This window comes from Peromyscus maniculatus, chromosome 21, assembly GCF_049852395.1.
Source record: "Peromyscus maniculatus bairdii isolate BWxNUB_F1_BW_parent chromosome 21, HU_Pman_BW_mat_3.1, whole genome shotgun sequence".
NCBI classification, from domain to species: Eukaryota; Metazoa; Chordata; class Mammalia; order Rodentia; family Cricetidae; genus Peromyscus; species Peromyscus maniculatus.
The window spans coordinates 51013564-51038855 of NC_134872.1; the positions used below are offsets into that span (position 1 = coordinate 51013564).

Consider the following 25292-nt stretch of genomic DNA (forward strand, 5'->3'; position numbering starts at 1 on the left):
GGAAGAGTGTTATACCCACCTGGGGAACACCCAAGGTTGAATGCAACTGACCAGCTTCAGGTGAAGGACAGATGTACAGAAATGACGTCACTAGTGGGACAGACATCCGTGCTATCCCAGCAAAGCCAGGCCAGGAAGCATCTTCTACAACTCGGCTTCTCGTTTCTTTTCCTTTCCACCCTACAAGTTTTAAGTGCCGTGTGCTCTCACGGGTCCTTCCTGCCTCCTGCTCAACGCTCCTGACTGTTGTCAGGATCACACTGTCTAAATGACCTGGTTACTATCACTGAGCATCCCAATCTGATTTAAACCCTCTTTGAAACCACAGAGACTCAGCATTTTCTTAGTTATTTCTCTGGCTCCTGACTTCCCACATCTCCCCAGATCCCGGACCGTAGCGATTGCAATGATTTGATGCAGGCAGAGGCAGGTTGGGTTGGCTTTCAGTTACTTACACCTTGTTGGAATCACACATGCACCTCAGTAAAACAGAACACAGCCCCCGAACCCAACGATCTGTTTCTCTAGGCGCTGTAACCGATCTTAGCCAGGATCCCTGGCACCAATTACCACATTTCCTGGAACCTGGCATTTTGGTGCAATACCCACCTCCTTCACCACCATCAGTCTCTCAGATTCCAGGAGCCTTTGCAGTTGAAGATTTGATTACTCAAGCAGGGCGAAGGCTGGGGGCTGATCTGCACCTTGCAAACTTGCTTAGCATTTTAAGCAGGGGGTTTTCCAAACCGACTTGCCTCACTGTCCTGGTTTGTCTGCTTAAATTATGAAGCAATTAATATACAGCACATAAAACTGTCCAGTCTGTTTGTTCTTGCTGTCATATAGCCAGTAATGATGGCAGGAACTGACTAATGAACGGCCCCAGGATCTGTGTATACACACAGAGAAAAAGGGGGTGATACAACAAATGTAACTCATGTGTCTGCAGGAGCATCCCCCTTCATTTCCTAAGGTTTCTATCATAAAAGGCTCAGGTCTCCCTCTCTGCCCCTCTTTTTTCTTTCTTTCAAACCTTTATGAAATTTAAGCCCTGTTTCTCATTTCATTGAAAAGCCTTTAAGAAAAGACATTTTTCAAACTTCAGACTTTTTCCCAATTTCTCCTAACCAGCTCCGTGCTCTGTATTGTATCTCCCATGGCTGGCAGGCTTCCAGAGACAATCCTTAAAAATCCCTTTACAGTTTTAAAGGAGAATACAAGCTCTCATTTACCACGGGATCGAGTCAGAAAATAAAGCTTAAGGCCCTGACAGGCCTGGATATTTTTTTTGAGGCCTAAGTCTGATTTATGGCGGTAGCCAGCAAACCAGGCTGGTGAAATATTTGCTGCTGTTCCCAGGGATATGGAAAAAATGAAGTGTGAAGCTCTGAGGAAAGCGGGCCACAGCCTTCCAGTCACTAAACACTCCCACCAAGTTGGCAGGGGAACAGAGTCCTGGACTGCGAGACGAACCTCAAAGGACCAGAGGAGGAGAAAAGGCCTGTGCGCTGTGTCAGAACTCTGCCAAGGCTTAGCGCTGGCCGCGCGCTGGGCGACATGGGGTGGGATGTTTACGAGGGGCTTTAGGGAGGAAAGAGAAGAAAAGCAGTCTCTTCCTCCTCCGTGTACTCTGTTTTCTTTACAACTCCCCTGTAGGGGTTTCTGTGCGAGCAAAGAAATGAAGGCAGAGACAGGAATGGAGGAAGTCACTTGAGCCCCTCCATAAAATCGCCCTGATTGGAAAATGCACCCTGATTAGAGAGAAAGCCCTGGCTGGCCTTCGGGCTTGGAGCTTCTAAAGTAGGGAGACAGACACAACTTCCCCAGCCACCGGGTCCCCAGACCTGTGAGCGTGGGAGCTGGGGTGTTCGTTCCCATGAAGAGGGAATTTCCTAGAGATAGAAGGGAGGGTGGGTTTTCCCCTCAGAAGAGTCTTGCCATGAGTCACCACAAACACACGCCAGGTGAAGCACTTGCTGCCTTCCCCCCTTCTTTTCATTATTTAAATAAATAAATAATCAACAAATACCAGACCATCCACTCTTTAGATTTATTTTTTCCATTTTAGGTTTCTGAAGTATAGTATTGGTACCCAAGCTCCTTCAAAGGGCTTCGTCTATACTCCACTGTTATTCAGACTGGAGAAGTGGGATGCCCTGTGAACAAGCAGGGGTTGGTTATGTTGTTGTTGTTTTCTGAAGTGAAAAAAAAAAGCTGTGTTGTAGGTTGATATTTTTGATAAGCCAAGGCCAGAAAGGGTGAGCAGGGAAAACATGCAACTCATTTTCTCCTCATGAAAACTTATCTGTGAAAGATCAATTGCAAAATTTGATTCATTTTGAGAATTAAAATCTCCCCCTCTCTCTTTCTCTTTCCCCTCTCTCCACCTCGGTCTGCTAGATGGAGATTTATATTTCAGTGACGTGTCAGAATCAGTTAGAGCAGCCTTGGTAATTACGGGAATATTTATTTATTCTCATGAGTAGACATCCCCCTGTCTCTCACTAAACCGCTAATAAACACACTTCCTCTCACTGGAGCAGACTCTTGCAGGCCTACTTTGACACCCCCACAAAAACCACCTCACTTATTTGCTCCCTTATCACACAGTTAAACTTTGAGGTAATTCAAGTCAATAAACATTTTTTTTTTTTTGGTCAATAAACATTTATTGATGCCTGCGGTGGTTGGAGCGCTGTTGGTCAGGAAGAACGGGGCCAGGGGCTGGAAGGAAGAGTCTGAGCCTAGGCCTCAGGACTCTTGCAATTTGACAGAGGGAGAACCTGGAATTAATCCGTTTGCCCTTCGATAGAACCGCCTCTGCAAAATCGTGGAAAAGCAAAAGTTGCTTTCTACCCCTCAACATGGTAAGGGGGAGAAGGAAAACCTCACAGAGAAACCAAGGGGTTTCCTTGTTCCTCGGCACAACCAGAGTGACTCTAACTGAGCTACAAGTGTGTGCCGTGCGGGAGGCTGGGCACTCACTACAAGGCAGGTACCTCACTCTACAGACGGGAAAACAGAGGCCGGGGTGGCGTGATTAGGTCACTTGTTGAAGCCCAGGAAGCTTGAAGCTTAGATTCTCAGTTCTCCCAGCCTCTGCTCAGTCTCTCCCCACAGCGGAGACTGAATCCCGAGTCTCCTAGCCTCTGGTCCCACAGCTTTGCTACCCCACCTGGACTCGGTGCTTGGGTGCTTGACGTGAGGTAGAATTTAAGAAACAAAATCACACCAGCGGCTCTCTTTTGAAGGGCCCCGAGGCTACAGAACATTTGGCACTCCATATTTGGAAGCCCCTGCATTTCAGCCTTAGGGAACTAGCAAGGAAGCAGACCTCTGCTTTGGGAAAGTGAGAAAAAACACAGAGAGCAAGCAAGGTGGCTGGACCTCCAGGGTGGCTGCCCTTGTGCTTGGTAAGCAATGCGCTAAAAGCCATCCTTGAACATTCTTTTCCTGGTGGTGATTTGCCTCACACATACAGGCTTTAAAACACACATCCACCATTCAAATATTTTAGCAAATGTCCTGGCTTCCCTCCACTGTTGAAATGAAAGTAACGGCGAAGTCATTTGGGGGCCACTAGAGGAGCGCTCTCCCCCACCACGGCTGCCCGTGGATTTAAACGTCTCACAGGAGACCCAATTAAGCATTAATGAGACCCCAATTCACCAAAGGATCGTATTTTCTGGTCTTTTTCATCACTCACGCTTCCCAGCAATTTACTGATGAGTTTAGGATCTGTTCTCTTCCCACAGGCCCGTCTCCCACCTCGTCTGTGTTATTGGACTTGGGTCCTGGACCTCAGACGGCTGACGTGTCTGGAAATAGCGCAGGCAGGTTTTTCTAACCAAGTGACTTGTTGCTTTCTGCACAAACCTGGGTTTTGCTTGATACAAAGTTAACAGACGGAAGGCTTACGGGAGCCTCCGCATGTTCGGATGGCAATGAGCCCTCAAGACAGTCCCCTTGATACAACGCCAAGGAAGGGCCCAAATCCTGTGCCATAGCAGGTGCCCACCTCTCTGGGTTTGCCCCAGAATGAACCCCATCTTGTGTTACACTTCAGGATGAGGTGTGCACGCCTTGATCCCCTCCCTCCCTTCATATCTCTCTCCCCCTCCTCTTTCGTGTGTGTGTGTGTGTGTGTGTGTGTGTGTGTGTGTGTGTGTGTGTACACGCACGTGTGTATTGTAGACTAGAGGCTGATTTTCCTCTAGTGCCATTCCCAATTGCTCCACGCCTTAGTTTTACTTTTTGAGATAGAGTCTGTCTTTGAAACTGGAACTTGCTTGGCTAGGCTGGGTGGCCAAGAACTCCAGGGCCCTGCCTATCTGCATCCCCAGTACTGAGGTTATAAATGTGTGCCACCATTTGCTTGGCTTTTATGTGGGTGCTGGGGATCAGAATTCAGGTCCTCATGCTCATGTCATGGCTCTTCACTAAATGAGACAACCACCCCCTCTACAAGCCCCAGCTGTGCATCCTCTTGGGAATTCTCGCGGGCATCGACATCACAGGTCTCCACTGCCAGCTCTTTGGCTTCCATGCACACCTTTCTGTGAATCAGCACCTGAGGACACGCGTCTGGGGTTCCTTTCCTACCTTCCCTTACAACTGCCTTCTCAGAGGCCTCACTCTGGGGCTGTTAAAAACATTACCAAGGGATTGGAATATCTCCTAAGTCTCTCATCTGTGGGATCTTTTGGGAGACATTTCTCCCAAGGGAGAGTTTCAGGAGAACAAAATGAGCTCCAGGGAGAGAAGATTCTGGAAGGGAGCAGAGTCGTCATGTATTCCTTGACACAGAGATCCCCAATGTATGCATGTACGTAGACGTGGATGCAAACCACCCACCCACCCACTCATCCCCCCCTCCCCCCCCCCGCCTGTGAGAACAATTGAGACACAAAGAAGCTGCCCTGGGCATGTACAGTATTACATGGGTTTGAGCTGAGAGATGAAGCCACAGTTCTTTGAGGAAAGTGAGCCCAACTTGGCTGACGGATTGGCAGTAACACTGCTTTGCCATTTAGGTTACTCAGCAGACATTTTCCATGCCTGAACAATGTAATCTGTCCACAAACGGACTGCAGAGATTTCCAGGCAGCATAGCCTTTAGAACATCTCAACCCATTGTGAGGAAGCTGAGACGTCGTCTTTAAGTTGCACTTTAAAAATATTCTTTTAGGGTGTCCACAAACAAACCACTGAGCGATTTGGAAAAGGGCTGGAGACGAAGACAAGGAGAAAGCTCATGCCTAAGGAAGACTTGGAGTTAGGAACACACTGTTAAAGTTCTGGAGAGCTGACTCAGTGGTTAAGAGCACATACTGCTCTTGTGGAGACCTGGAGTTCAAGTCCCAGGAACCATGCCAGGCTGCCCACAACTGCCTGTAACTCTTGCACCCTGGAATCTGACGCCCTCTTCTGGACTCTGTGGGCACCTGCACTCACATGTACATACCCCCACACAGACACACATGTATACACACTTTCAGAAGAGAAATAAAATAAAAGAGAACAATTTTTGAGAAGAGCGCTTATAAAAGGAAGATGGAAAAGGGGTGCAGGAAGTGTGTTTGTTCTCCGACGGGTGAGTTCAGGGAACGCTGTGTACGGAAGATGAGGCTCTGTCCATCAAGGCCCATGACATCATCTGCATCTGTCTGGCCCCTACAGCCTGTGTGGATTTGTTTGATGTCTTGCTGAGCTTTCCTCTTTAGTATGCGACTACGTTAATCACTCAGATGTGCGTTATCCATGGGAACATCCTGGAATTTAACCTGGTTTCTAGCAAGTTTCACTCAAGAGCAGCTAAGGTTGGGCACAGTGGCATATGCCTGTAATCCCATCGTTGGAGAGACTGAGGCAGAAGGATTACTGTGGGTTGGAGGCCCTGTTGGATTACATGAGGGTAGTGAGTTCCAGGTCAGCCTGGGTTACAGAGTGAGACATTGTTTTATAAAAATGGAGAAAGTATTTGGCAGTTAGATTCTACAAAACTCACGCACTTGTTAATTAGCTAATTTATGTTTGTATACACACATATACACACAAGTGTATGCAGTGCAGGTATGCAAGTGTGCAGATGTGCGCAGAGGCTGGAAGAGGTCACCAACTCCCTTGAAGCAGGACTTGCAGGTGTTTGTAGGGTGCCTGCCTTGTTACCTGGGTGTTGGGATCTGAACTCTGGTCCTCATGATTGCACAGCAAGGACTCTTAACCACTGAGCCACCTCCCCAGCCCCTCACTTATTAACTTTGAATCTAGTTAGAAAAGGTATTTCCAGCTTGCCTACAAAAATCACTGACCTTGTCCATTCATTTAAGTCGCTGTCTCACCACGGGCTGTGAAGACGTAGTCTGTGTGTCAGTCAGGCAGTGGAGTCCTGCATGCTGGCATTGAAGCATCTGATCCGAGGTGCCTTAAACAAACACTTCATAAAACAGAGACATTTCAAACCCTGTGAGGAGCAGCCAAAACGCGGCAAAGGATGCACAATTTAGTGCCCGTGCAATGCCCGGGGTTGTTGCCTAATTTACTGCTATCTGGCCTTTGCTACACCCCCATTTATCTGTCAGTGGAATGAGCTCTAATTACGCATCTTGTAACCTAGTGTGCTGTAGCACGCCGTGTTTGAGGGGAGATAGATCTTCAAGATTTACTGCATAATTGCTGATAATCTCAGGGGATCTCCAGACTGGAGGGGAAAAATCTGCCTTCTCCCAACTACCAGGAATGCCATCCAAGGCAAAGAGAAGCAGATGTGCACGGTGGGAGGATCGGCAGCTGAGGTCATGACTCAGTGCAAGCCCACAGCCCGACAAAATGCAAGTCATCTTGGCGTGTGCCTTTCATCTGACGGTGTGATGTCTAGAATATGTAGCGTGCTCTGTTTGTTTTCTTTTGAGTGGCTGTTAAAAGAGTTTCCTTCTTACCCCCCAAACTGCCAGTGGCATTCTGCCTCCCCCCATCCCGAAGGGGCTAGCCCATTTTCTGGATGGATATAGAAGCGAGGAAGAGGGTTTGGAGGGTATCCTTTTTTGTTATGGACGGTTATTTTGCTGGGATAATTTCTGTTAACAGCCCTCAAAATCCCAGGGGCTAGACTAATGGCTCAGTGTGTCAAGGGCCTGCTTTACAAGAAAGAGGACCTGGGCTTGGTCTGTAGACTCTGGATGTGACGGTGTCATGAGCTGTAATACCAGAGTTAAGGGGGCGATGCCTGGAGAGTCCCTGGGCTTCTCTGGCCAAGCCAGTCAACAGCAAGCGGACTTGGGAAATTGGTGAAGTACAGGACCTATGAATTGAAGCTGTTCTCCAATCTCCACATGCTCATGCACACTCATGTTCACTCCTATATACATGGACATGCACGCATATACACACACATATGAGTTATTTGTTGGAATTCATATTTAAAGATTTATTATATTTATTGATTTATAGTGTGTGTGTGTGTGTGTGTGTGTGTGTGTGTGTGTGTGTGTGTATCCCTGGGAAAACTGGACATCTCTAATCTTTTCCCATCAGCCTCCTTCCTCCTATGTATTCTGGGATCTCTCAAACATGGGCTTTCCACATTTCTGCCCGGTGTTCTCATCTGAATGTCTGGCCCTCCTTCATACCTCCACATCACCAGCAGGTTGTGGACAAGTCAGAGAATGATGAGAAAAGTTTTTAGCCTCATTAGAACAGAGTAGTGCACAGTAGAAAAGCTACCACTGTGTCTACCAGCCTTTGCAGAAGGGTCCAGAACCCCCCAGGAGCCCGAGGGCCTTCAGGTAGGAAGACCTGTCCCTGGCTGCCTGGGTGTGCATTCCTTCTGGAAAGAACAGCTGGAGGGAATTGACTTTGGAGTGTCCTGTCACACAAAACAGTTTTTTTTCAAGGAGCAAGGGAAAACATCCCCATTTCACCAAGTATTCCTTTTCTTCTTGTCCTTTATCCCCAAAAACTAGTGTCCTAGAAATGACTTCAGAATGTGATTTTGATCTCCACAGAAGGACAGTGTGTAGGCTGATTTCCAAGTCTTGTATTAGATCTCATTCACTTTCAGTCTGATTTCTTTTGGGTTCATCTTAGTAGCACTCACACAGAAAGCGAAGTATTTCACTCCATTTCAGGTCTACGGACTAAATAAAAAATACCAAGACCTTAGTGTTTGGTTGAAACTCATACAGGCCCCCAGGCACTGGTGAAAAGGATCATGGGATGTTTAAATGACCCTAAACACATAGGACTTTGGTTTTTATGGACAACCCTTCAATTCTCTGCCAGCAGCCCCTGACTTTCTTTTGACCACATCGGAAACCAAGTTCTCTAAACAGAAACTTGAGCCCTGATAAGCTGTGCCACTTGGATGATATATCTCTCAGAATATTATAAACTGGGTAGCTAAGTTTTTCATTGCCTTAGAGACGTCCACAGCCAGAGATCTAAGGACAGAAAGTTCACGTCTCTCTCCATTAAGAAATTCAATTCATATTTTACTCTGCCCCAGCCTTTGATTAATACTCTGGATTCATCATGCAGCAGTCCTTAGGATTATGAAAAGTGATTTGTCTAATCTGCACGTCAGTCCCCTTTGGGAATCTATATGGGAAAGGAAAAAAAGCTAAACCAGCTCTCTCTGGCTATTGCTTTCAGAGCATGTTGCCTAGCATTTGCCTTTCTGGCCAAGTCTGGTGGATAAAGAGCAATTTGATCCATGGAGTGTGGCAAGAGTGTTGTCACCGTCCACACCAATTCATCTGCAGGATTTCACATTGCACGTTTCGGTGCTGGAGGTGGCTTTTAATGAAACCTTGAGCAGAATGAAGTTAATATAAAAAATGAACACAGCAACATCTGCTTCTGGTTCCAGCTGGCTGGGGAATCACAGTCATGTAGGATTTAGGTCACCACATTGAGCTCTTGACCGGACGGATAAATTATGGGTGACCTGAGCAAAGGCTGGACTGAAGGACTGATGGATGCCTTACGCTGCTTCCCTATCTTCTCTGGGTGGGAACTAGCCTTCCTCTGACCAACTTCTTCTCTCTTTGTAACCATTAAACGTTCCCACCACCAAAGCCCCGCCTGAACTTTGATTCTGTGAATTAACTTTCCTTGAGTTAAGTTGGTACTTCTCCCTTATGGTAGCTTCCTCTTCTAAAGTGATGCCTCCTCCAAGCGATGTGCACATCTGTCTAAGGAGGTGTGGTCATGGCAATACTGTCTTTTCAGTCACTTTCTGGAGACTGTGCCTCACCTCAAAGAGTTAAACCAAGCGGGAGATTTTTGCAGTGGTTTGTTAGGGAGATATCCTGAGCCGCTGGGGGTTTTCACCTATCTGTGACTTAGAGTTCACCCTACACTTGCTAACTTCTTCTAAACACAGGCTTGCCCCTTCCCAGACAGGCCTTTTCTGCAAGAACCTTGCTGTAATTGGTCACTTGAACCAATAAGTGGTGTGGAGGCGCGTGGACTGAGCAGCATGTGAGGATCGGGTACAGGTGGGGTCAGATGGGGTGCCTGCAGTTCGCTCTTAGGAGACTGTTCCGGCCTTTGTGTAAGCCACCATGTAGGACAACTTAAAATGGTCAGGGAAGCAGTCATCCCACACTTCACTATCTCAGCCAACTCTGAAAGAAGCAAGATTGACTAAATGAAAAGGTACTTCCTACTGTCTTGTTTTGCCTTTTTCTCCTCCAGAGAGGGGAACAAAATCTAGCACTTATGAAATGTTGGCATCATGGTGTCTGTTTAAAGTTGGCATCTTTGCTATTTTCTAAACTAGGTCCTCTCCCATCTTGGTTTTCTCCATTGGATTACTGCTAAATCTCTCCTTTTGAATTTTTCCCCTTGGGGATCTTCCATATTCTGACTTTCTTTTTATTTGGATGTCATTTGAACTGAAGGAGACCATTGAACTGGGCCTACCAGCGAACTTTGGAGTATGATCTGTCTTGGAATCCTGCCTCTACTACTTACAACTGAGGTGCTTTTGTGTCTAGCTTCTACAGTCATGGAGGCAGCATGACCAGGTCCCCTTTTCTTTTCCAGTATTGCTGTGAGGATTAAATTGGAAGTACAGGGGTTGGAGAGATGGTTCAGTGAGTAATTTGCTTGCTTCACAAGCGTGAGGACCTGATTTCACCACACCCAGCACTAGATGGGCAGAGACAATCGGAGTCTCAGGGCTCGCGGTCTAGTCTAGCTAAAATGGTGGGCTCAGGCTGCAAGCCAGAGACTTTGCTTCAGAAAGAAAGGTGGAGAGCAATAGAGGTAGAGCTTTGGTCTACACACACACACACACACACACACACACACACACACACACACACACTTGCATGAGTGCGCGCTAGCACACTTGCACATACACATGTGCCTACATATGTACATGCATGATTAAAAAAATACAGGAGCACACCCCTTGGTACTTGGAGCATAGGTTATATAACAACATAAGTTGCACTAGCAACTTGAATCTGCACCACATCTGGTCACGAGAAAGATAGAGTTGCCAGAACTATCCAGGCAACATCGTTTATTCCTGACTTCACTTGTCTGTACATACAGACGCTTTGAGTTGGCGCCGCTAGAGCCCCGAAATATCGGGAGACTTCAGATGTGGGCACAGAGCCTCCCTGCACTTGCTTTGCCTCTCAGAAACGTGAGTCTTGACTTCAGTTTCTCAAATTCTCTGAAATCTGGTCTCTTCACCATCACATTGGCCATGATGTTACCTTCTGGTACCATGAACATTGCATCAGATCCAGGATGGAATTGCTGGAAGGTCTGAAGTGGACAGCTTGTCAATCATTCCCCCAAACGCGGTGCTCAAGCTGGCTGGGTCATTACATTGCAATTTCAGGACTGAAAGAGCAGCTGAAGACATAGAACAAATTGAGCTCCATCCACACTGTCCTTCATGGCACCAGGGAAGAGGAAGCCATGAAAGCCCTCAGCAGGCTCGCTGCTGGAGGGAGAGAAGTACAGGAAAATGCCACAGAGGCAGAACCATCTTGGCAATAAATGAATAGGAAAGTCCGATACTGCAGCCATTCTGAAGATGGAGTCTGGTTTCGGCAAGGGTTCTGGTGTGCTCCTCTACGGCTGTGATGAACACCAGAACCAAAAGGAACTTGGGGAAGAATTTGAAGAGACACTGGCTTGTATTTTCATGTCCATCATTGAGGGACATGTGGGCAGGAACTCAAGAAGGATCCTGGAGGCGGGAACTGAAGCAGAAACCACAGAAGAACATTGCTTAGAGGCTTCTTCCCCATGGTTTGTTCAGCTTGTTTTTTTGATATAGCTCAGGACCACCTGCCCAGGGGTGGCACCACCCATAGTGGGCGGGGTCCTCGCACATCAATAAGGAAAATGCCCCACAGAGTTGCCTACAGGCCAATATGATGGAGGCAATTAATTGATGTTCATTCCCTCTTCCCAGGTGACTCTAACTTGCGTCAAGTTGACAAAAATGAATCCAAAACTAACCAGCACCCAAAGTGGAAGATAAGAAACTGACTAGCAACAAATAGGGAGTGAGACAGCCTTGGTGGCCACTTGTGACACTCCTGGGGGTCCAGAAGGGTATGCTCACACTCAGGAGTACCAGAACGGGCACTGGCTAGCCAAACAGTTTTGGCTAAATATGAGGTATGGGAAGCTAGGCTTAAACATAAACAGACGGGCTGGGGAGATGGCTGAGTGGTTAAGGACACTTACTGTTATGGCAGAGGACCTGGGTTAGCTTTCCAGTAACTGAGTTGAGCGGCTCACAATGACCTGGGGAAACAATGTTCTCTTCTGACCTCCTCAGGCCTCTGCACTCACATGCACATACACGAGACACATTCATATACAGGTTATTAAAGATGAAGTAAAACCGTTAAAAAAAATTAAAAGCAGAAGAGCAGGTATTATCAGCGGCTGAACACTGTAGGGAGATTGGCTCTGACTGCGGAGTTAGCCAAGGAAGTGACTGAATCACCACCAACTATGGACCAAAGCAGCAGCAGCAGCCTGAGGGCAGCGGCGGGGGGTGGGGGGGGGGTGGGGGGTGGGGGGGTGGGGGGGACGGGGGGGGGGGCAGTCAGCCTCCAGCTTTGCTCTAACATATTAACTGATATGTTCAGTTTTCAACAACAACAAAAATTAAATGACATGCGAAGGAACAGAAACGCATGATTCATGCGCCGAAAGGGGGAAAAAAAAAAGAAAGCAGCCCAAACAAGCTGTCTTTGAGGAAATCCAGATTTGGGACTAAGCCGACAAAGACTTCAAAGCAGCTATAATAAACATGTTCGAAGAACTAAGGGAATCCATGTTTAAAGAATCAGAGGACAGCGTGGTGATGACACACGTACCAAATGGAGAGTGCCAGTGAACGAGGTCGGAGCTGTGGAGCTGAAAAGCGCAAGGAGGCAAATGAAAAATTCGCCAGCGCCCCGCCACCGCAGATTCGAAACAGCCCTAGGCAAACTCCACAAAGGTGAAGAGGGAAGAGAGAGCAGTAGAAACAACAAAACTCAAGGCGAGGAAGAAAACACAACGACGGACATAAAAGTTAACGCAGCCGCAGAGGTTTCCCGGCCATTGTTAGGGGTCCGCAAACACCTTTCGGGTGAGTCTCAGGAGCAGAGGCAAGGGAGAAGAAATGGACAAGGTATCTAGGGAATGATGGTTCTGAGATCCCCAAATAACAAATTGCTGAGTAGTCAAGCAAGCTGGTCACGGGGGTGCATACCTGTAATCCAAGTATTCTGGAGACAGGTGGGAGAGCCAGGAGCTCAGGGCCGTTGTTAGCTTCATAGCAAGTTCAAGCCTGGGCTGCATGAGACCTCGCCTCAAAAGAAAAGAAAAATAAAACAACAACAGGGACTGGAGAGGGACTCGAGTTGGGTTCCCAGCACCCACGTTGGGTGGCTCTCTACCTCCTATAACTCCAGCCCTGGGGGATCCCACACCTCTGGCCTGAGCAGGCACCCACACTTATGCAAACCACATCAAACCAGTCATTAAAAATGAAAATATCAAGACAACAGCCGCAAATCCCAGCAACTCAGCAAACAAGGAGTATAAGAAAAGAGAGACGTACTTCTAGACATATCTAACTACAAAAGCAGAGAAATGAAGAGCAGCAAGAGGAAAATAAGTCTCCTATATGTGAGAACAATATCATCATAGATGTATTTCCATACCAAACACCGGAAATGAGACAACTTATGACATAGTAAAAGTAGTAGAAAAAAAAAACAATTGTGCATGTTATATTCAACTGAATATCCTTCAAATATGGTGATGGTGAATTAAACACTTTCCTGAATGATCTACTTTACAAGAAATAAAGGAAAGGCACCAGAAAGTGACTTAAATCCATAAGAAGAAATTAAAAAAAAATCACTGGGAAAAATAACTACATAGGTAAATACAGAAACTGTATTCTGTGTTTCCTTTTTTTTATTCTTATATCAGATTTAAAGGATAATTGTATAAAACAATATTTATAAAGCTGGACGTTCACTCCAGAATAGCTCTGCCTCCTCCTGCCAGCTTTGTTCCATATAGAAACATATACAGAACATTTTATATACTTCATATACATTATATTTTGCATTTTATATGCAGTTTTATGTTTCACATACACAAAAACTGGATTTCAGTATGTGTTAGTTTTTAAGAGAAATATTTCACATTTAAAAAGATTGAAAAAATGGAAATGATTATTCTACACTAAAAGGAATCCCAAGGAAGCTGGATCTAGTGGTATTGATTTCAGACAAAATAGCCATTTGGATAAAAAAAATAAAAACAACAAAGGCAATTCATAACATCAACTGGGAGATCCACTGTGGAGATAAGTTGTAAAATACACAAAGACAGAATCCTAAGCTGTAAGAAGCAATTGACAGAACCGAAGGGAATAATGTTCGCCTTCAACTACAATAGTTAGTTAGAGTCTACGGTACCTTCATCAATAGTTGAAAGGGTAAACAGACAGCTGGGAATAATCCGTTAAATAACAACATGGACTTGCTTGGCCAACTGATGTCTTTTAGAGCATTCCATCCAACAGCAACAGGGCACACACTCTTTTCAAGTATGTAGAGAACGTTATCCAGAACAAGCTATGTGCTAGACTCATAAAACACAACACTGATAATCTTAAAAGGATCTAAATAGCCCAAAAATACTTCTCTGACATGAAACATTATCTTTCTAAATAACCCATAGGTCTAACAGCAGTCACTGAAGAGTGGACAAAAATGCTGGGTGAAAACAAAATACGTAGTTAAATATGTAGCTAGTGTTTTAGACACACGTAATCACACAGGAGCCGGAGAGACCGCTCAGTCATTGCTTTTCTTGCAGAGGACCTGAGTTCAATTCCCTGCATTCAAACCAGGAAGTTAGCAATCTTCTGTAGCTGCAACGGCTGAGGATCCGACACCCGCTTCCGGCCTCTGCAGATATCTGCACACACACACACACACACACACACACACACACACACACACACTTAAAATTAGAAACAAATTTTAATAAAATAAATAAGTAGCAGAGATGAACTTTTCATATCATATCATCCACCCCTTAAAGTATACAGTCCACTGGCTTTTACAGGATCAAGTTCCACAATCATCACTGATAATTTCAGATCAGGTTTGGTCATCCAAAGAGAAATCTAATAACTATGACCCTGTGGTCCCCCTGTTTTCTATTTCCTGATAAAACACCAACCTACTTTCTACATGTGTGGGATTGCTCATTTTGGACATTTCACACAAGTATTTTCCTGCAATACAGGGCTTGCAAATCTACCCCTGTGGTAGCAGCTATCAGTACTTCATTCCTTTTGGGGCTGAGTTTCCTTGTCTGCATAAGCCACACTCTGCCTTTTTATCAGTTCATAGCTATTTGGGCTATAAGAAGGAATACTTCCATGAATAGTTTTTCTGTACCTATGTCTCCAGTTATCTTGCCTAAGCATGGACCTGGTGGGTCACATAGGAATTCTGGGCTTCCCATTTTGAGGACCACTGTAATTAGAAAGGAAAATGTTTTACATTTTATGAATTTAGGGAATCAATAGAAATTCTAGAGTAAAATAAAGAATAAGAAGGAAAGGAGGGAGAGAATGGTTTAAGCAGAGATCCACAAATCAGAAACAAAGTTTCAATATGGAAAAATCAAGTACACATTACAATTAAGGGGACAGAACTAGACACAGAGTTAAAAAGAAAAGGGCATGCATTTGAATCTCTGGTGGACAGTTCTCTATTAAAGTCTGTTACCAAACCTGGCTTACATACATAGAAAGACTCAGACAAAACACACAACTATTGAAAAAAATGAAAAGATGTCCAGATTGGGTAGTCTAGGAAAATCTCCCTCTCTCCCTCCACCAGTGTCTCTGTCTGTCTGTCTGTCTGTCTCTTTCTCCCACCCCACGTTTTGCATGAGTAATTTGAATATGCAAAAACAATGCTAGAATACTTTCCACTTGAGAGGACAACCTCTGTGTGGGCAAACTGGACGTGTGTCAAGTGGAAAACTGTCTAAAGCTTCCAAAGGAAAGGTCCGGAATTATAACTTTAGCTAGGGGTGTGTGTGTGTGTGTGTGTGTGTGTGTGTGTGTGTGTGTGTGTGTGTGCACATACCACAAAACAACAGTACTAGTTTAGTTATTCATGATTGTTTCCTTCAAATAAGTATTTTCTTATGTTCTAGAGACAGGATATTTTGTTGTTTCCTGCTATGTATGCTAGACAGCCTGCAAGATTTTAACTTGTCTTCTGCCTCTGTCCCTCACTTCTTGGTATTTGCGTCACTGTACCTACATTTTCACGTGGTTCTGGGGATCAGAACACAGACCATCAGGTTTAAGCAGAAAGCACTTTACCCACTGAGGTGTCTTTCAGCCCTCAGTTGGGTTTTTATATGAGGCGTCTGTTGATTCCTAACTCTGAAATCAGTGGAGACAAGGAGCAGTGGGAGGGGAGGCTTGAGGACAAGGTTTTATGTTTCCCCCGAATCTATGCAAGAGGGTGCCTCTGCTCTACCAAGGGCACAAAGGTTGGGAACAGAATCTGAACACTCTCAAGCTCCATGTCTCTGCCACCAGCTCAGCAAGGTTGCACATATTCTGTACTTGGCCTTAGACTATGTGTTAGGCTAAGTCTTCCCAGATGGGTAGCTTTCTGTAGAAAGAATGCCACCACCCCGTGTGTGTGTGTGTGTGTGTGTGTGTGTGTGTGTGTGTGTGCTCCTCAGTCACCGTCCACTTTATCCTTTGAGGCAGCGTCTCTCACTGTACCTGAAGTTCATTGATTGGGTATCCTGACTGGCCATCAAGCCCCAGACATCTTCCAGTGGCTCCCTCTCTTTTGATGGGATTAGAGGAGCACACTGTCATGCCCAGCTTTTTGATGTGTGTGCTGGGGATCTGACCTCAGGTCCTCACAGCAATCACTTTACTATCTGAGCAATATCCTCAGCTTAGAAAGGCATCTTTGGTGGGGTGGGGTTGTTCAGGATGAGAGGCCACACAGCCACTGTGTAATGTTAGTCCTGTAGAGACAGAATGCCTCTGTCCTGGGCAGGGACGAAGGGCAAGATGGTGGGAACACTCCAAGCTGCTGAACTTACTGTAGCTCTGCCATGAAGATTATACATTGTACCTGTCACCTCATCTGGCCCCCTCTCTGAGAGCTGAAGTTAGCATCTGTTCCTAAAGTTTTATTCCCCAGTAAATAAGAGAGCTGTATGCTGAGAACACATTTTATAAGAAAATAAAGTTCAATTAACCAGGTAGCGCAGAGCCCCTTGAAAGAGCGTGACACTGATCAGAAAGAGCCACAAAAGGGGACCTGGGTACAGGTGGCAGGAACACCTTATCATTTAAAGAAGCATCGGCTGAATGAGCCTTCTGCTGGCTGACTGGCTTCCAGGAGGGTGTCTGGCTGCAAACTGATCGCAGACAGCGTTCTAATCCAGCAGTTGTCTTTCAGGTTAGGCAAGGTAGATTTCATTTGATTGCTTTCTGCATTTTCTTTTTATCGCAGATAAAGGGTGTGCCTGGTTTTTCTGCTCTGCACAATGGCCTGATTGTCAGAGGCCTTGTGTGTGTGTGTGTGTGTGTGTGTGTGTGTGTGTGTGTGTGTGTGTGTGTGTTTTGCCATGACTCCTGTGTTTTTGTAAGTCTCAGGGGACAGATGATATCCATGAATGATGTCCCAAGGGTATAATCAAGGTGAGTCACTCTTAGAACCGGTTTGATCCATTAAGGGGTACCGGCTGCACCTGGTTCACAGCTGAGCATACCTGAGACATCTTCCCGAGCTGGTTTGGGGTCAGAGGGACATTTTAGAGGGCTTTCTAAATTCCCTTAAGGTTGAGAGAGAGTTTGCCTCAGGATTTCTGAAAAAGACATCCTTACAAGCCGTACTAGGAATGTATCCATCGTTGCAGTAATGAAGAATTCTTTTATTCGATGCCATTTTCAAATAGTTCTGATGTTAGAACTTGTTGCTCTTATCATCTCGGCTCATAGGACATCCCTTAGGACGGAGGGATGCAGGCTGCCGATCTACTTCCTTTCTGCTTCTTACCTCCCTGACAGTCATTTCACAATCATGGCTCCCGGGGTGCACACCGGTTATATAATATTCCAAAGCCCCTTCCGCACGGCCGGAGCAGAATAGGAGAGCACACGTGGGTGTCAAGGTTAGTAAGCCTTCATTGTAAATCCACCTCCATCCAAGTTCCTGATGGCATCGGAGACTTAACTAGCTATTGAGGTGTGTCCAGCCTTGACTTTGGCAGAGGGCTGGCCTTCTAGGCTCTTGATTGGTTCTCTGTTCCTCAAGCCCACATCACCTCATCTCCCAGGCATTTCTAGTTCTCAACCAAGTCCATTTGTTGCTACTTGTGCTTTCTTGATTTTTTTTCCCCCTGGGGACAATGATATTGGTATACTTGGATCGGACTAGCTGTCACTATCTCCCCTACCACGCTTTCAGGAACCTTCATCGCCTTGTTTTCACCCCCCCCCCCACCGACCCCCAAGTCAGACATGCTACCACCATAACGATTAGGTAGTCAGCCCTCCCTGCTTAAAAATTCATCTTTGAAATAGCTGCCTGATCCCGTCTCTTAGAAGACATGTGGCGCCTCGGGATGCATGTCAACCTGCACATCTGGCTAGCGGCCGGGAGTGGAATTCCTGGACGGGCTCCTTGCTCTGTGGTCTCTGGGGGCTGCTTGCTGAGTAACTCCACATCACATCACTTCACAGATAAGGAAGATGTCATCCCCACGGCATCTCTGATTTCGGCACAAGCTTCAGAAAACCCAAGCAGCTAATCTAGAACATAATGTTTTAAGCTGCTATAATCACCAGCCAACTTTGAACATATGCCCTGCACATGGCGGCCTTCTCTCCCCAACTGTAGCACTCTGTTGTGGGACCGACCGGGTTCAGTGCCTATGGAAGGCACTGCTGCTGGACACTGGGGAGGCGGCACTGAGCCTGGGGCCTGGTTAGTGGAGCTCCTCCAGCAGACAGCAGGTGAGCAGCTCCGTGGGACCAGACGCAGCAGGGCCTGAGTGGAGGTCCAGTGATTGGTCAGTTCTTACCTTAGCACCAGCAAGCCAGGAGAGTGCACAGGATCCCTCTCTGGGACTGAGAGTTCTTATCTGTCCAAATAGCTTACACCAGGCCAGGAGGGATCAGTCTATTCTGGGAAACTGAACCAGGATCCAACTGAGCCAAGCTCGAACAATGCGATGGAACAAAGAGATTAATGAGATAAAGTTTAATGGAGGAGAGATTTAAAGTCTCAGGCTCGGGGCTTAGAAACCAGCTGTGCCAGTCAGGAGCAGGGTTGAAAACACAGGGCACATGGGAAACAGGCAGGAGACAGTTTAGCTAATTGCAAGAGAGAGCAAGACTGCAGAAAAGGCAAGAGGGAAAGAGGCTGAATAGATCAAAATTTAGTTCTGAAAATGATGGACGGGCTCATATGAGTCAAACCAGTGCTTAAGAGCTGGATTCCGTCCTGGGCCCCATCCTTTACAGGGCTTCTGATGCCCTAGAGTGTGTCAGGGAAGAGGAACCGCCAGGGAGCTGGTGGGAGCCTGGAGCACCTGAGTCCCCGCAGAGAAACCCAAGCTGTCTTCTCCCAGTCCTGGAAAAGGCCTTGGCTGTAGGAAAGCTGCTGCCTAGAGAATTACATCGGCCAGAACCAATCACCCAATGAACGAAACACACAAGAAACCTAAAATGAGCACAGGGACCAACCAGACCACTTCCCTCAGACCCCCACACTCTGGAAAGCCAGAATGATCCTGAGGTTATCCAGTGTGTGAAGCCAGGGTGCTGGGTGAGGACCGGCCCTGTACTTCCTAGCAGTGAACACCTGTGAGCCTCAGCTTCATAACTTGAGAGACAGATAATGCTAGCACCCCTCCTTTCAGGGGGCTGTGACATAAGTGAGACCCCCCCATGTGTTATGGACTGAGAACAGCTCCTGGCAGGAGGTGAATTCCACAGACATGCTCACTTTCCTTCCTCTGCTGGAGTTTCCCCCGCTCCTCTGTGGCCCGTCCTCGTCTCCAGTTTCCTGTGTGTTCTTTCGGAGTTTCGTAACGCGCACACAGGCAAACGGGACTATCAAGTCTTTTCTCATTTTTAAAGTCCTGAAGTGAGTACATGATAGGCATTGTTCACTCTTTTTTTTTTTTTTTTTTAAACTTGATAGTGTATCTTGGAGATTTTTACACGCCAGGACAAAGAACTTCCTCGTGCTTCTCACAGCTGCACATATACGGAAGAACTTTTGAACAATTACAGCCTGTTTTAACACACAGCTCTGACGGGAGGCATTCAGGCAAGGACTTAGGCAGTGGCTTCTCGGGGATGATGGGACTGTGATGTCTGTGGCAGTGAGGTAGTTGGCTAAACACAGCCAGAGTCCCTAGTCTTGCCTTACATTGCCAGAGAACAATGAACACAGAGACAGAAGTTCTGCTGTTGCCTTCCCTATCCTGCGCTGACCTGAGGCCCAGCCAAGGCTGAACCAGCTGGATTTTAGAAAGGCCACTCGCAGGGCTAGCCTGCACCAACTGGCAAGGCAGTGGGAATTTCGAGTCCAGTTCACCCGCTGGCCCCATCTAGAGCCAGCAGAGGGGACAAATGACTTGCTTGGAGATTCTGACTTTGGTGGGCATTCTCACCAGGATACATCTTCCTGGGATACCAGGTCTGCTCCCCATTTCTCAGCTGCGAGTTCACCCTTGCTGGCTTGACTTCAGGGATGGCCAGTAGGACTGGGTTTTCCACAGCAGCGAAGACTCTGGGGTCCCACTCTCCTCTGACTGTTGAGCTGGAAGCGAGTTCAGCTTTTCTGGGTCAACTGACAACTCGCCACCCACCTCCCGGAAGGAGCTCACTGCCCTGCAATTAAAGGAGTGTCAGATCCCTGTGGTTGGAAGGTCCCTAGCGGCCCCTAAAAGTCCCTTCAAGAGGTCTGTAAAAAATGTAGGCCATACTAAAAGAGCACATGGCTTCCCCAGGTACCAGTTTCCTTGGGGAGAGCAGCAAAGGACAAAGTTTGTTTTCATTATGCACTTGGGTAAGGAGTGGAAGGGAGAGAGTGTATGTGTGTGCATGTGCATGTGCGTGTGCATGTGTGTATCGGGGTAGGAGGGAGCATGTGTACGGCAAGGGTGAGGCCCAAGAGGGTGCTAGGAAAAGGAAGGAAAGCTCTTTATTGGTCACGTGATGCCAGACACTAAGTGGGTTCTCAGCAGTGGGTAAGCGCAGCTGGTAGAGTCAGGTGGAAAGATATAAGAAGGCATTCGCCACCATCCCATAATTGACCAAAACATCTATGAACCACCCAGACAAACAACCGAAAGCAAACTCACTTCGGAATAAGTCACCAGAAATACCTCCTAGCCATTTCCATCTGGAGGGAAAGCCGTGGTGAACCCCGGTTATACAGTCTACTGCAATCCTCCACCACAAGACCAAGGCTTACACTTGTCAAAAGGGAACAACCAGTAATAAACTATACATTTTAATGCATAGAGTTTTATAAGCTTTGACGCATGCAGACACCCATGAAACCATTGCCACAGTCAAGCTAATGAATGTGTCTATCACCCCGCGCCCCCCCCCCCCCCCCGCCCCGTGCAGATTTCCTGGTGATAGCTCCTCCTTCATGCTCCCTGTGATTTCCCCCACACCCAACCAATCACGGATCTGCTTTCTGTCACTATAGAGCTTTTTGCATTTCATATAAAGGAATCAAACAATATCTACTTTGGAGTGCGGAGTGCCTGGATTCTCTCAGCTCACTGTAATTATTCAAAGATTTAACAGTATTTTTACATGGAAATGATTCGTGTTTCTTGTTTGTTTGTTTGAGACAGGGTCTCACCTAGCCCAGGCTGTCTCCTACTCACTATGTAGCTGAGGATGACCTTTAGCTTCTGCTCGTCTTCCTCTGCCTCTTGAGTACCAGGTTGCTGTTGTACACTGTCACAGCTGTGTCTGTGGCCCTGGGTTCCAATTCAAGGTTTAATGGACACCAGGCAAGCGCTCTACTGACTGAGGGACACCCTAGCCTCCAGTTCATTCATTTTCTTTCTTTATTGCTGAATAACATTCCGTTGTTGGCATTAGACATTGGTTTAGTCACTTACCTGTTGACGAATGTTTAGATGACTTTCAGTTGGGAGTTGTTATAAATAAAGATGAGGTGGACACTCACGCATGTGTCTCTGGGCATGAACTTGTATTTTCTTTTTATTTCATTCATTTCACTGGCACACCAAATTCTATAAATAAATAAAAATTTATTTATAGGGAGATGTTTTAACATGGTGTAATGGTTGAATCAGAGCATTAACCTCTTCAAACATTATTTCTTTAACAGTTTGTTTTTGAACTAGCTTACAGAGCAGCAGCATCTTCTTACAAACTTAGTTTTTGTTGGCCCTCTAAACCAGTGGGTCGCAACCCTTTTCAGGGTGGGGTGGGGGTGGGGTCGATTGACTCTTTCCCAGGGGTTGTGTAAGATCATTGGAAAACACAGATATTTACATTCCAGTTCAGAACAGTAGCAACATTACAGTTATGAAGTAGCAACGAAAATAAATTTGCAGTTGGGGGTCAGCACAGCATGAGGAACCGTAGTAAAGGGTCGCAGCATTGGGAAGGTTGAGGACCACGGTTCTAAACACCACTTCTCTGTAAAATGTTGCAACACCTCTTTGTGAAAATGTTGAAAATTCTTTCTTGTGCCTCTTTATATTACTTACTATTTATTTGCATTTTACACACAAGTGCAGGCACACAGAGGTGTGCGGTGTGATTTACATTTTTTTCTTGGCTGTAACTTTGTCTACTTTCTTTAAAAATGTTTCTTTACGTGTGCGTGTGTGTGCGTGCGCGTGCGTGCGTGTGTGTGTGTGTGTGTGTGTGTGTGTGTGTGTGTGTGACAGAGCATGTGCAGGTCAGAGGACAGCTTCCAGGAATTGGTTCCCTTCTTTCACCACATGGCTTCTGGGATCGAACACAGGTGGTCCGGCTTAGCCGAAAGCACTCCTGAGCTTTCTGAGTGTCTTCTGAGCTTTCTGAGTGTCTTCTGAGCCGTCTCAGTGGTCCTCTTACACTTTCTTAATACTACCTGTTCGAAAGTGAAAGTTATTGATTTTGGTGAAGTCCATTTGTCCCTTTTCTCATGCGTAGACTTGTTTTTGACATCAGGACTGGGGTGTCTTTGCCTGTCCTAACACTGCCAACTTCTGCCATGTGTCCTTCAAAACTCTTAGGCCTATGAGTCATTTTGAGTTAAATTCCATGTGGTTCAAAGCGTGGATGGAAGCTCGCTTTCGCGTAGGAATACGTAATGGATGCAGCAACATTTGAAAATAATTTCCTTTCTCTTTTGAGATACTTTTGTGCTCCTGTCAGCAGTCAATCAGCCGTGGATCTGTGGGGCTCTTTCTTTCGTTAGTCCGAACCCTCTCTGCCACAGTCCCAGCTCCAGGGCTAGCCTACGGCAACTGCTTAGTTCCTGCTCTGGATAGCTGGGCTGCCGTTCTCACAGGCTCCTCCTCAGAGAGTTTGGTGTAGCTCTTTGGGGGACAGTGGAAGGGTAAGGAAGTCAGCATGGCTCTGCCGCGCTGTCTCGCGCATGCTGACTCCTGTTCACACTGTACCTCACAGTCAACACTGAATAAATCAGGGTCAGCTAGAGTTCCTGAGAAACTCTAAGAGAATCAAGCTTTTCACCAAGCCAGCAAGTCCCAGAGACTATACCTCTAGCTTGGGGAGCCCGGGATTAGATAACCTACCTGCTGTCTTTTGATAACATTGTCCTTGATACCTGTTAGCTCTCTGGAGCCTTAATGTCCTGGAGAAAGAAACAGCCAGGTACATATTCACTTGTATGATGTTCTAAAAGACGTACTTTAAAAAATCAAGCAAAATAAATAGCTAAAGATAACTTGCGTGTGTATTTACCTGTGTGTTGCATTTGAGTGTGTGAGTGTGCGAGGCCAGAACAGGATGCTAGTTGTCTTCATCTGTCACTCTGTCTTATGTCCCCTAGACAGGGTCTCTCACTGAGCCGGAGCCTCATTGTTTTGGCTAGTCTGGCTGGCCATGGAGTTCTCCATCCTCTGTCTCTGCCCTCCAGTGTTGAAGTTGCAGGTCTGAGTCTACGCCTGGCTTTTCTGTGGGCGCTGGACTTGGGAACTCCGGCTCTCATGCTTGCAAAGGCTCTTCCTCCACTGAACCATCTCTCCAGCCTTAATGTGAATTTTATAAAACTGATTTTAATTCAAGGTAACAGAGAATTGTAACCTCAACTCTGTTCGTGGGACATTTGGACAATTGTGAACTAAATAGGGTTTTTTTTTTTTAAAGTCTGGCATGTATTCTTATAGCTATGGTACATCTCAAACTGCTCACATTTCAAGGACTTAGTAGCCATGCATGGATTATGATTCCCATGCTGGACACTGGTTTTGTTTGCTCCTTCCATCTCTTTCTTCTATGTCCGCCCCCAACCCCCCCCCACACACACACTTTCTTTAAGTAGAAGAATCCTTAGTTCTGTATACTGGATTCCTTTTTCCCTTTTTCTTTTCCTCCTTTTCAACCTCTCCTGTTATGGGAAGTCATGATCAAAGTGGGCAAAGAGAAGCAGACCCCTCAGAGGCAGGAGATAGGAACGCAGAGCCCAAAAAGAACCAAAGCGTGAGGCAATCAGTTGTGAAGCATAGAACGACAGTCAGCCAGGGATGGCACACCGTTGAAGTCTGGTTGTTACATACAACGCTTAATCAAAGTCCACTCACATGAGCTTTCTGTTGGGTAAATCGAACAAAACATTAGGTGGTAAGTACACGGATCTCACCCCTTCCTAATGGTGTTTCACTGTTGTGCGTGATCTCGAGGCAGTTTCTAGCTCTTGGATTTGAAAAATGGGAACAGCTCTTTCTGACTACTTGTCCCAGCCTGAAATTGGTACAAGCATTTACAGCACAGAAAACAGTGAGTATTAACTCATCTGGACTTTGTCCCAAGATGTGCCTGCTGTCACCTGGGCCAGCGGTCCCTAGGAAACTCCAGATGGTGCCAGCCCAGTGAGATGAGAGTGGCCAGGCACGCTAACGACACATAACGAACACTGGCTAGGGCTGCATTGAGTGGAGGTCCGCACAGGCTAGATCACAAGGCTAGCTGTCCACCCTTGGCCCGCCCTTCCCCTCCGCTCCCAGGAGGGAGGGGATGTTTTCATCGGAAGCAGCCAATATCATTTCTATTTTTTTTCTCATTCTAGGCTTTTCCATGTTCAAAGTTCAAGAGTGATATCAATCCAAAAGTATAGCAGACTCTCACTTATAAAATTAATCTTTAATCTTTTTTCACCTTTTTAATGGTTTGGGGGGGATAGAAAAGTCCTCAAAGCTTACATGCTAAATATTCATAGGATTCCCTATGGATTACTGATTTTTTTTTTAAAACCTAAGATTTTTCTTTATTTTCTTTTTTGACATTCTGGTTTTAAGTAAGATAAAATTTAAAACAATGCATAAGTATTTTCAAGTAACTTCAAGGTCCTGTTGAGGCATAACCAGCTGGCGCTAAGAACAGGAAGAGAGATATTTAGCATGAAAAGGCTTCAGCTGAACCCGATGAGTCTCTGGGGTTGCCCAGCGTTTGGGGATGAATCAATTAAAAGGAGGCGAAACAGGAAGGCAGCCGACAGGTCTCTGCAAAC

The 25292-nt window shown here is 46.3% G+C and overlaps 1 protein-coding gene across 4 annotated transcripts in view; it reads left to right on the forward strand.

Moving 5' to 3' along the window:
* The window catches only part of Runx2 (RUNX family transcription factor 2), a 329850-nt gene that overhangs the window by 249542 nt on the left and 55016 nt on the right, over positions 1–25292 (forward strand). The window lies entirely within an intron of this gene.